We start from the raw sequence: 13,520 nt of genomic DNA on the forward strand, positions 1-13,520 counted from the left end.
AACAGGTCTTCCAGTTCGGAGGTTCTCCTGAAACCTCTTTAGGTTGAGGGGGGAATGCCACTAAGTGGGGCCCCTCAGCAGTACTTAGGAAATAAAATATGAGAAAATAGAAACACTGAAAAAACTGGTGGCCTATTATGAAGGTCAGCTGCATCGAACCATTGCTATACTAACTTATATTTAAGGGAGGTCACAGGTTCCACATGAGTCTTTACTGTGGCTTTATGTTTATAGCTTCTTTAGCTTATTGTAACATTAAATTAAGGTATCGATTGCTTAAGAACCATTAACTTACAGGTGGAGATAGAATAACATATCTCTATGAGGGAGGGGTGGAGAAAGTTACTCATCCATTATTATGGCATCCTGGCTGGCTGGCCTCCGGAACACCTTCAACTTCTCGCGTGCGCTCTCCTGACAGTTATGCGCGTTCCCTGCTCGCTGAGTCCCTGCTGTACTCCACGGTAGAAGTTTGTTGATGGACTCCACGGTGATGTCTTTGGATCTTCTTAACGATAGCGGACCCACTGTGAATCCACGTCTCTTTAAATCCTCCGCGGCATCCTCGGCGTTGCTGTACGTCACCGTGCCTGAATCGAAGTGCACGCGCATCCTCGTCAGCGGAGTTTGGAAGCGGATCCTTTTTTCTTGAGCGCTTTTTTGATGGGAGTGTACTCTTTCCTCCTCTGCTGTACATTCTCGGCGTAATCGTGGTCAAAGTACACTCGCTTTTCTTGAACACAGATGGGTTTCTTCCACGCAGCATGGAGGATTTTCTCCTTAATATTAAACTGTAGGAACCGTAGCACTGTAGAGCGCGGGGGCGCGCCCACAGGTGGCTGTGGGCCGAGCGACCTGTGTGCTCTCTCGATTCCCAAACTCCCCTCTCCGCGGAGGCCCACGTTGTCCCCCAGTTCAGTCAGAATCATATGTTCCACATACCGTAGCATAGAAGAGCCCTCTGCGTTTTCGGGGATGCCATAAATCCTTATGTTGTTACGCCGTGAGCGCCCTTCCAAGTCCGTTATCTTCTCCTGGAGAGACTTTTGATTGTCAAGCAGTTGAATAAGAGTGTCTTTAACGCCAATGTCCCATTTCTCCCTCCCTGTCAAGTTCTTCTCAATTTCTCCCAGTCGTTCCGCCACCTCCTCTATTTTGCCAGTAGCGGCACTCACTTGTTGGTTGATTTCGGTGGTCAGCTCGTCCAGTTGCATTTTCATGTCTTCTTTAAGACTTGTTCTTACTTGCGACAGTTCTTTTTTCATTTCTGATTTAAGATCCCGCATTCCGGCGGCTACCACCTCACTCACCACTCTCCTCAGGGAGCTGAGTGTGGCAGGTGCAGTCTCATCCTCCGTGTCGTCGCCATTTTCACTGCGAGTTTCACTACTGCTAGCATTGCCGTTGTTTCGGGTTTCTCGGTCGGTTCGATTCTGATACCTGGCTCCCTCCTTTTTCTTTTTACCCCCATCCATCATTCTTTGAGTTTAACTCACTTTAGCCGTGTTAAGAATTTGAATTACGGGGTATTATTTATGTCGATGCAGGAGCTCCTTTCTATGCTGCCATTCTAGTTGCCGGGCCACCGGAAGTCCGAATTTTGCCAACCTCTACACTGTCAAGAACTCCATATCCTTCAACTTTGCTAGCTATTGATGTGGTAATTTTGGTTATAGTTATTTATTTAATTATTAATCAGAGTTCCAAATTTGTAGTCATTAAGACTTATTTCTTAAATTGGCTATCTTTTCCCTTCCTTTGAAGGGTGGTGCCCCGATTTATCCTTTATCAGTTTAATATTAATATTTTTAATATTAATATTTAATTTTTCTCTGATAGCCACATTTATTGAATGCCCAAAAGCACACCATTTAATGGTGCCCCGCATGAAGGAAAGTACATAATCGTACCCCGCGCAAGGGAAAGTACATAATCACAACATTTTTGGTGCTCTGTGTGAGGCAAAGTCATGAATAATAACATTATTTTGACTCCTCGTGGAGCACAGCACAACAGTCAACGTTATTTAAGTGATCGCTGCTGATGACGACCTCTCCATCTCCTCTTTAGTCGCATCCATTTTTTTCGCCTAAATATGGATTTATCCTCACCCAAAAGGCAGAGCATATTCTCCAGTCCCTGCAAAGGCTTTGTTCTCACATGTGAACTGGTCCACGCACCTCTCCAGCCAGCCACGTCAGATGAAGATTCAGAGAGACTGCATGGAGAGGACATTGTGATGGGAGAATCTCCAAGAGTAGTCACACCACTGGGGCTGTGAGGTGGCCACTTTTCCTCCTGTGGATGACTGCTCTTCAGGGTAGGACGATTTCTCTTCCAGGAGTCTTTGGAGCTATTATATATGGATTGTTGGACAGAGCTGGAATTAGTGATACTGTGGCTTAATTGTTCATTTCTTCTTTGTTCAACAGGCACAGCAGCAGTGCAGCACGGCTAATCTCCAATTGGGACATGATGTTGCAACTTATCACCTAACTAATACTATTTCCAATAATGTGACTATGCCACGGAAATAATTCAGAAAAGAAAGGAGTACGCGGGAATTAAGAAAGTTTTAAAAGAGAGAGGAATCCGTTTCTAGACACCTATGGCCAGAATGAGGATACACTGGGACACCGGCCCATGGCCATGGCAACAGGTAGGAAACAAAGAGGACACCGCAACACAAGCAAAACATAAACTCAGAAATACCGAGGAATGGACAAATAAAGTATGTAAGTGCATCTAAATGAATAAGTAAGTGAAAGATAACACATGTTAGACACTGAAGACAAATAGTCTAAGAGATTGTATATAGGTCTTCAGTCTTCACTGTTAGGACTGATCGGACGCTGTATGTGTGAGTTATAATGATCACTTCATTCCCAAAACACAGGCTCTCTAGTGGTTCCAAGAGTCTGTAAGAGTAGAGTAGGAGGTAGAACATTTAGCTATCAGGCTCCTCTCCGATGGAACCAGCTCCGACTCAGGGTTCGTGAGGCAGACACTGTCCCAGCATTTAAAGTAAAACTAAAAACCTTCCTCTTTGACAAAGCCTATAGTTAGGGCTGGATCAGGTGAGTCCTGAACCATCCCTTAGTTGTGCTGCTATAGGTTTAAACTGCTGGGGGAACTCCCATTATGCACTGAGCACTTCATCACTTCCCTCTGTCTCTCTGTCTCTCTGCCCCCCCACACCTGTTTATTTATTTATTTTAACATGTCATCATGTCAAAGTGTCACTTTGTCCTCCCATAGTCCCTCTGGCTCTTCTCTCTCTCTCGTTTCAGATAACTCTGGCACCGGGAATGCAGGACAACAACGACTACCATCACCATTGTTATCATTAATTACAATAACTCAGTAATTGATTAATATATATAATCCTGTTGTAGATCACTACATTGTTATTGTTATAGTCAGCCCTGATACTGATGGTGCCCAATTGTTCCCGGTCTCTCTCTCTCCACCTCATCTCTCTCTTCTCTCCCCCGCTTTCCACCCATCTCTCCTTTCCTCCCCCCTTACTTTTCTTTCCTCACCCCAACCGGTCGAGGCAGATGACCGCCCACATTGAGCCTGGTTCTGCCAGAGGTTTCTCCCTGTTAATGAGGGAGTTTTTCCTCCCCACAGTGCTTACTCATTGTGGGAACGGTTGGGTTTCTCTACGTTAATATTGTTTTAAGGTCTTGACTTTTAAATGTAAAGTGCCTTGAGAATATGTAAATTATGAATTGGCGCTATATAAAAAAAATTGAATTGAATTGAATTAATGAGACAGATGCTCAAGAGAATCTGGATAACAAGAATGGACCTCACTAAGGAGGGGCCCCCATATTTCATCTGAATTTCCCCTCAACCCACGGGGGAAACGTGGGGGCAAGTGCCTACTGTTGTATTCTTAGTTCAATTTTTTTTTTATTGCTGAGTTGCTCAATGTTCTTTTGGCTATTGTTTGTTCTCATGGTATATAATATATATATATATATATATATCATGGAGTATAATGCCATTTTCCAAAGCTATAAATGAACAGCATATCGTTAGTGTTGTTAAATGTTAATGGGTTAAATAATCCAATTAAAAGGACTAAGATAATTTTGAAAATGAGAAAACTTAAGGCTCAAGTTATCTTCATGCAGGAAACACACCTTTCCCAGGAAGAGCATGAAAAGCTGAAGAAATTTGGTTTTAGAAACACCTATTACAGTACTTGTAAACAAAGCAACAAAAGAGGTGTGGCAATACTTATACAAAACTCAACTAAATTTGAATGTCTAAAAGAAATCAAGGATACAGAAGGACAATATATTATAGTGAAGGGGAAACTAGAGGAAGAGATGGTTACGTTAATTAATGTATATGCCCCTCCAGAGAGTACTAAACAATTCTTTAAATCATTATTCCCAGTCATGGCCTTAAAATCTGAAGGTATAGTGATATGTGCTGGTGATTTTAATATGATAATGGATCATAGGGTAGACACAACAAGTATAAAAAGAAATAAGACACATATATCTAAATTTGTAAACATGTCATTGAAGGAACATGGACTGGTTGATGTATGGCGTGAACTGCATCCGAAGGAAAAAGACTATACACATTACTTTACTTTATATAACACCCCTCGCCCGGGGAGTAACTCAATGTAGAACCGCCACTGCCCTTAAGGAAGGTAGATTGCCACCCTCATGTAATGAAGCAATCATATCTGTAATCCCCAAGGAGGGTAAAGACACAGAATATTGTAACAATTACAGACCCATTTCTATGCTCAATGTAGATTACAACATATACACATCCATTATAGCAAGGAGATATCCGAATTTCATGACAGAATTAATTGACGAGGACCAAACTGGATTTACTACAGGACGACAAACATTAGATAACATAAGAAGGACCCTGCAAATAGTAAACTCGATACAAATGAAGGATACTAAGGCTATATTGCTGAGTCTTGATGGCGAAAAGGCTTTCGATGGTGTAAATTGGATATTTGTATATTTAACATTAGAATGTTTTGGATTTAACAAAGAAGCCATTAAATGCATCAATACAATATACCAGAATCCTATAGCTAGAATAAAAATTAATGGTAGTCTAACAAAAAGCATAAAGCTACAGAGGGGAACATGTCAAGGATGTTGCCTGTCCCCTCTCCTCTTTGCAGGCTATAAGACAGTGTGAGGAAATAAAGGGAATACATATTAAAAAACAAAAACATGTAATAAGTCTGTTTGCAGACGATGTAATAATATATTTAGAAAGACCTGATACAAGCCTAACACATTTAAGTATATAAGTATATACAGAGACTACTCATTATATAAAACAAATGTGAATAAAACACAGATTCTGGCTTTTAATTATACCCCTTCCCAAGAAATTACAAATGCTTATAAATGGAAATGGAACTCAGAAAGCATAAAATATCTTGGGGTAACCCTAACAAAACAGATAAGCCATCTTCAGAAGATAATTCCAGCCATGTTTTCATTGTGATCAGATTCATATACAAATTAAGAGGATATTGAGAAATGGTCGACCATTTCACTGGAGTTCAGTTCAAAGATTGACATTATTAAAATGAACATTTTCCTGAGGCTGTTGTATTTCTTCCAATCCCTTACTGTCAAGATACCGTTAGAAAGATTTAAAACCTGGGACAAAATGATATCGCGGTTCATTTGGAGTGGTAAAAAACCAAGAATAAAATATAGCACGCTACAACTGGCTAAGAATCGGGGGGGTATGGCACTCCCAAATTTAAAGGATTATTATGAGGCAGCACAACTTGGTCAAGTGGTGTGACAAGCATTATAACTCCAAATGGAAAGAGATTGAGATGAGGGTGGCTAACAAACCAGTGCAATCCCTTTTGGGCAACATTACATTGATAAAAACTACTAAAAGGTTCAATAGATCCAATAACCTCCCACACACTGACTATCTTTGCTGATTTCAATAAAAGGCATAGATTGGAAAAGAAAGTGAGATTGTTGAGCTGGATTGCATATGATGAAAGATTCAAGCCAAACTTGAGTGACCTGACATACAGGAACTGGGAGAGGAAGGGAATCACTGCCATGTGTACAATACTAAAGAATGGAAACATAATGTCTTTTCAGGACCTTAGAGAAATGTATGGATTAAAAAATTAGGATTTTTTTTAGATAACTACAGCTAAGGGATTATATTATAAGGGAAATAGGGAGCGCAAAAATATTAAACGGAGTGATAGATGTACAAATGCGAATATATAATGGGTCAAAAATCAAGGTGGTATCTGTGTTATATAAAAACCTCAGAGACTGTACGAGTGCTTCAACTGATTACATTAGGGCTAGATGGGAGACAGAGCTGGTCCTGCAGTCAGGCCCCGTGTTCAGCCAGGCAGGGCCTCACAACCAGACACAGGTTAGGTACTAACTATAGGTTAGAGAGCGATTCAGAGGAACTTTATCAATACCTGTATCAAGAAAGATACTGTGGGAATACTCGGCCCACTCCGGGGAATGACGGGAGGAGAGAATGGCTGGCGTAAAGTCTTTTATTTAGGTTGCCTTCCTTTGGCAACCCACACACACACATATATTTGTTTCTCGCTATTTCTCTTTATCCGGGTGGGTCTTTAATCCCGCTCACACGCACGCACACGTCCGCCGCTCTCTAGGTCTCAGGACGCCAGCCTACTACAAGAGACAGAACCAGGTTACAAGCATGCTTTTATTGATTGCCCTGATTACCTGATTCTGCCCAGCTGTCGGATCACCAGCTGAGCCACTCCTCCCTGTTGTCCAGCAGTTGGCGCCCTAACCATACCCCACCGCCACATACCCCCACCGCCCGACTCAGGCCGGGATCCCGCCGGCCGCAAGCCCACCCCCCCCCTCCGCCGAGCGGGAGAGGAAGTCGGCCACGACCATGCGGGTACCCGGCCTGTGGATCACCTTGAAGTTGAATGGCTGCAAAGCCAGATACCAGCGAGTGATCCGCGCGTTGGCATCCTTCATGCGGTGGAGCCACTGGAGCGGCGCATGGTCCGACCAGAGGGTGAAAGGGCGCCCCAGGAGGTAATAGCGGAGGGCCCCGACCGCCCACCGAATGGCGAGGCACTCCTTTTCCACCGTACTGTAATTTTTCTCCCGCTGGACCAGCTTCCTGCTTATATACAGTACGGGGCGGTCGGTCCCCTCCACCTCCTGGGACAAAACAGCCCCCAGCCCACTGTTCGAGGCGTCCGTCTGCAGGACAAAAGGGAGAGAAAAGTTAGGAGTATACAGCAGTGGCTTACCACAGAGGGCTAGCTTAACCCTCTCAAATGCCAGCTGACACTGCTCCGTCCACTGGACCGGATCTGAGGCACCCTTTCGGGTCAGGTCGGTCAGGGGGCTGGTCAGCTCCGAAAAGGCTGGAATAAAGCGCCTGTAGTAACCGGCCAGACCCAAAAACCTCCTGACCTCTTTTTTCGTCTTGGGTGCCGGGCAGGCCGCAACCGCTGCGGTCTTCTCTACCTGCAGCCGCACCTGTCCGCCCCCCAAGTGGTACCCCAGATACCGTACCTCCCTCCGTCCCACCGCACACTTCTTCGGGTTGGCCGTGAGCCCCGCCCGCCTCAGGGACTCGAGCACCACCCCCACCTGCCGCATATGCTGCTCCCAGGTCTCACTATAAATGATCACATCATCTAAGTAGGCCGCAGCATATGCGAAGTGTGGCCGCAGAACCCGGTCCATGAGGCGCTGAAATGTTGCTGGGGCCCCGAACAACCCGAACGGAAGTGTGACAAACTGGTACAAACCGTACGGAGTGGAGAAGGCCGTTTTTTCCCTGGACTCTGGAGACAAGGGGATCTGCCAGTAGCCCTTGGTCAAATCCAGTGTCGTGAAAAAGCGAGCCGTGCCTAGCCGGTCCAGGAGTTCGTCGACCCGGGGCATTGGATAGGCATCAAATTTGGACACCGCATTCACCCTACGATAATCCACACAGAACCGTATTGACCCATCGGTCTTGCGCGCAAGCACCACGGGGCAGCACCAGTCACTGTGGGATTCTTCTATTACCCCCATCTCCAGCATGGCCTGAAGCTCCGTCTGCACAATTTTCCGCTTGTGCTCCGGCAAACGATAGGGCCGTGAACGCACCATCACGCCCGGGGGGGTCTCTATGTGGTGGTGTATGAGCGTAGTGCGTCCTGGCAAGGGGGAGAACACATCGGCAAACCGCCGCTGCACCCCCGCAACCTCTGCTCTCTGGCTTGGCGAGAGATGGTCGTCGTAACAGACCGGGGCAGAATAATCCGGTTTTGATACCTCCGGTCCCAACTCATCTCTCTCGATCACCGTGGTCACCAGAGAAACAGAGGCCACCTCTCTCCACTTTTTAAGGAGGTTGAGGTGGTAGATCTGTGTTGCCCCACCCCTGTCAGACCACACTACTTCATAGTCTACCTCCCCCACTCGTCGTGTGACCACAAAGGGCCCTTGCCACTTGGCGAGTAATTTGGAGCTAGAGGAGGGGAGCAATACAAGGACTTTATCTCCCGGATCAAATGTTCTTAGTTTCGTCCCTCTGTTATACAGGCGCTGCTGACGTTGCTGGGCCTGGAGCAAATTCTCCCGTGATAATACCCCAAGTGAATGGAGTTTTGCTCGCAGGTCCAGCACGTACTGAATCTCGTTTTTAGAAGCGCTCAGACCCGTCTCCCAGTCTTCTTTTACCAGGTCCAAGACGCCCCGAGGTTTCCGGCCAAACAACAGTTCAAATGGGTAAAATCCTGTGGAGGACTGGGGAACCTCCCGCACTGCAAATAACAGAGGGTCTAACCATTTATCCCAATTACGGCTATCCTCGTGCACGAACTTACGAATCATGTTCTTTAGTGTCTTGTTAAACCGCTCCACCAGCCCGTCGGTCTGTGGGTGGTAAACACTAGTCCGGATTGAATGGACGCCCAGCAATTCATACAGCTCGCGTAGTGTACGTGACATAAAGGAGGTGCCCTGATCCGTCAGGATTTCTTTCGGAATCCCGACACGGGAGATGACATGAAACAGTGCCTGCGCCACGCTCTTCGCGGAGATGGTCCGCAGCGGCACTGCCTCGGGATATCGCGTTGCGTAATCCACTAGAACCAACACAAAGCGATGTCCCCGTGCGCTCCGGTCTAATGGCCCGATGAGGTCCATGCCAATTCTCTCGAAGGGTACCTCAATCAATGGAAGAGGGCGCAACGGCGCTTTTGGTGTGGCCGGCGGGTTAACCAGCTGACATTCGCGACAAGACGCGCACCACCGACTTACGTCCGCGCGAATGCCCGGCCAATAAAAGCGGGCCATTATCCGGTTCAGTGACTTCTCATACCCTAGGTGCCCGGACATGGGGTTATAGTGAGCCGCCTGGAAAACCATTTCCCGACGGCTTTTCGGCACCAACAACTGGGTGATCTCTTCTCCTGTCTGTGTGTCACGGCTCACACGATACAACCTGTCCCTAATGACCGAAAAGTGTGGGTGAGTGTGTGCTGCGTTCGGAGAAACAGCGGAGCCGTCAATACTCACCACCTGATCGAAAGCGTGGCGGAGGGTCTCGTCCCGAGACTGTTCGAGTGGAAAATCGTTCATGGGGCTCACCGGTGGGATTAGAGGAGCCTCCCGGCGAGGCTCCGCTACTCCCACCGCCCCCCTGACAGACTCGGGCTCTGTTTCCCCGGTGAGCACCGCACACAACTCACATTTCCCTACCGCACGTGAACGCACCCCCACCGCCGCTCTCGCCTGTCCCCGGAACCCCGGCCAATCTGTGCCCAAAATCAGGGGGTGCGTGAGACGGGGACTAACCCCTGCCTCGACTCTATGTTTTTTTCCCTTATATGAAATTAGCAGAGTCACCACTGGGTATTCGTGAATATCCCCATGCACACACCTCACCTTCACCCACGATGCCTCCATCAATGCCCCCGTTCGAACCAAGCGCTGGTGGATCATCGTCTGATTACAGCCCGTGTCCAGCAGAGCTTGGTGTGTACCCCCCTGTATACATACCGGTATATGGTACGTCTCTCCCGGGCCGTGGGAAGAGGCTGGCGGCCCGGCCACCCTGACCAGCTGCCCCACCTCCATCAGCGGGCACTCCCGCCTGAAGTGGCCCGACTGGCCGCACCGCCAGCACTCCTGCCCCGGCGTTTGAGGAGCCCCCCATGGTGCCGGTCGACCCGGCGCGTAGGCTGGGCCCCGAGGAGCAGCCTCTGCTCTCGCATTCCCCGGTCCCGCGGGCGGAGCCGTCCCGCCGGGTAGGGGTGGGGGAACTCGTTTCCTTGGGGCCGGTATGGGGCGCCCCGCCGGGACGCCCTGCTGCCGGGCTTCCTCTTTCTGACTCCTCCGGGGAAGGGAGAGGTGGTCCTCTGCCAGGATGATGGCCTGTTGCATGTCAGCGGGGCGGTGGCACTGGACCCAGTTGGCCGTGGAGGTGGGCAAGCCGGCGATGAATTGCTCCAGCGCCACCTGCCCCACGACGTCCTCCGCCGAGTTGTGTCCTGGCTGGAGCCATCTCCCCGCCGCATCGAGGAGCTGCTGCGCGTAGGAGAAGGGGCGGCCGGCTTCCCCGAAGGTGAGGTCCCTGAACCGGCGTCGGTGTCCCTCCTGTGTGCAACCCAGCCGGTCCAGGATTGCCTTCCTCAGCCGCTGGTAGTCCTGCCGAGAGGAAGCCGGCAGACTGTGGGCGGCCAGCTGCGCCGCACCGGTGAGCAGCGGCAGCAAACGAACCGCCCTCTCCTCCTCCGGCCACCCGCAGGCCTCCGCCGTGCCCTCAAAGAGGCCCAAATACGCCTCGGTGTCGTCCTCCGGTGTCATCCTCTGGAGGGACACCGCCGGCGGCCGCCGGGAGCTAGTCCCTGGCTCGGGCGGCGGGGTGGCCGGACGCTGGATCCACTCCCGCAGGAGAGCCCGGTCCTCCCGCTGTTCTGCCGCGATGTTTGTGAGTGCCTGGGTTTGCTGCTGCTGCATCGTCAACATGCACTGTATTGCCTGTTCCCAGCCGCTCTGTCCCTCCATTCTCCTCTCTCGTCCCTGTTCGGGCGCCACTTGTGGGAATACTCGGCCCACTCCGGGGAATGACGGGAGGAGAGAATGGCTGGCGTAAAGTCTTTTATTTAGGTTGCCTTCCTTTGGCAACCCACACACACACATATATTTGTTTCTCGCTATTTCTCTTTATCCGGGTGGGTCTTTAATCCCGCTCACACGCACGCACACGTCCGCCGCTCTCTAGGTCTCAGGACGCCAGCCTACTACAAGAGACAGAACCAGGTTACAAGCATGCTTTTATTGATTGCCCTGATTACCTGATTCTGCCCAGCTGTCGGATCACCAGCTGAGCCACTCCTCCCTGTTGTCCAGCAGTTGGCGCCCTAACCATACCCCACCGCCACAGATACTTATTAATGGAGGAGGTTGTAATTCATGATTACTCAGAGTAGTGAACCTGACTGAGTATAGAGACGTTTACATTGGTAGAAACCTCCAGTTTGGCACGAAGAAATTCTTCTTTCATTAAATTGTAAAAACTGTGCATGATTGATTTCTTCTGTGGTTGTTTAAAGAATCAGTGGTGTCAGTGATAGTGCTGTGCTTTAGAGTTCTGGGAAACACCACAGAGCAACTACAGGTTACAGATATTATTCATCTTTGGTTCATCATGTTCAGGAGGACAATATTAAGATCAGGACAGAGATTATACAAGGCTGGGTTAGGTATAAATGTGTGTGGTAAAGTATATGAGTTGCTTATGGACGAGGCAGTTATGTGATCCTGTAAGATAACTATAGAATAGATTTTTTTTATTTGTATCTGAAAGAACACAGTTCCAAAGAAATCAGGTGTAATCATGACAGTGGATGTATAGTATATAGTATATAGTATATAGAAGCATAGGAAGTGTCCATATCTCCATTTAGCTCAAAATCACAGTGAAAAAATATCACAACAAAACAGCTTCTAAATAAAAGTATTAGATTCTTGTGTAACCCAGGTTAAAAATCTGTATTAAAAACAATAAATTAGTTGATTGAATGACGACAAGTGAAATTCATGGTGGAAAAATCGATTCATTAATACTACGTTTTGGTTAATAATAAAAAACAGATGTTTATCTAAAAGGAGAGATAGAACCATAATAAAATAATTTATAGAGAGTTTTAGTTTGAAGGAGACGGGTTGGAGACGGTCTGTCACCCAATCAGAAAAGAAGCCCCGCCCATTGAGCTGATCGGAGCAGGTTCACTTCCTCTGAAGTTGCCGGGAAGAGAGAGAGCAAGGCGCATTAAACAGACACTCACCATAGGAAGATAAAACAAGAAAAGTGGATCAGACTCGGAAAAGCTGCCGAAGAAATCTCCCGGGACGACCAGGACCTGTGTGAGCACCGTCGGAGGAACCTCTCGGGAAGAGAAACGCATCGGTGAGCGGCCGTCTTGATGTGCTGGGCTAATAGCTAATGCAATGAGTTAAACCGTTAGCATAGGAGCTAACATCGGAGCACTAGCTCCGGTGCTGATTGGCGCGAGAGAGACACACTACGACACACCACACATTAATGCTGAAGCCCTGATCCGACATTTTAAAGGTGCATTGTGAGACATTTGTTTGCTCCTTTGTTGCACATAGAGCTGTATCATGTGTGTGTTTAGCACCTTATTTGTGCATTCTAAGCTCATCCAGCCATATTTTATTAGCTGTGCACATTACATATTTTTCTTTCTAGATGATTGATATTGTTTAATGTGCTAATTACGATGTAAAGAGCACAGGATATTTTGATACTGTTGATTTGGAGTGAGGTAGATTATTTCAATAACATAATGTGATATTTTGAGTGTTGCTTATTTTATTACTGAACATTGTGATAGCATGTTGCAACAGTAATTGAGTAAAATTGTTATTCTCTATTAGGCCTGGGACGATAACAAATTTTGCTGGACGATATATTGTCCCACGAATTATTACCGATAAACGATATTATTGTCAACATGATAATATATCATAATAATGCACACCCTTTCAAATACAATAAACTTGTATTTTTCAGTAATTTTTTACCATCGTAATTGTAATTTCAGGAACGTTGAAATATCCTAAATAAATAAAACAAACAAAGAATAAAATGGACTCTCAGTCTCTGTTAGCAAAAACAGCACTCAAATATAAAACCACACACAACCAAGACAAAAAATAAAATGACTTATCAAGTCTCGATTAACAAAATTGCACTTCAATAAATATTGAACATTTAGGCCGTTTGTCACATGTATTTTCTCGCGGGCAATTCGTTCTGTCTGTCAAACGTTTGCAGCATCTCTCTCAATGCTGGCTTTTCAACTGTACTAAAGGGCAGCATTTCTTTTGCGATGCAGCGAACTACCATTTTTGCTCCATTTATATTTACTTTGTCGACCAAACGCCTCAGTGAGTGTTGACTTTCGGGACGAAGGCTCTGCATCTTGAGGTGCACTTTTTTTTCCC

The sequence above is a fragment of the Paralichthys olivaceus genome, chromosome 8 (genome assembly GCF_024713975.1).
Source record: "Paralichthys olivaceus isolate ysfri-2021 chromosome 8, ASM2471397v2, whole genome shotgun sequence".
NCBI classification, from domain to species: Eukaryota; Metazoa; Chordata; class Actinopteri; order Pleuronectiformes; family Paralichthyidae; genus Paralichthys; species Paralichthys olivaceus.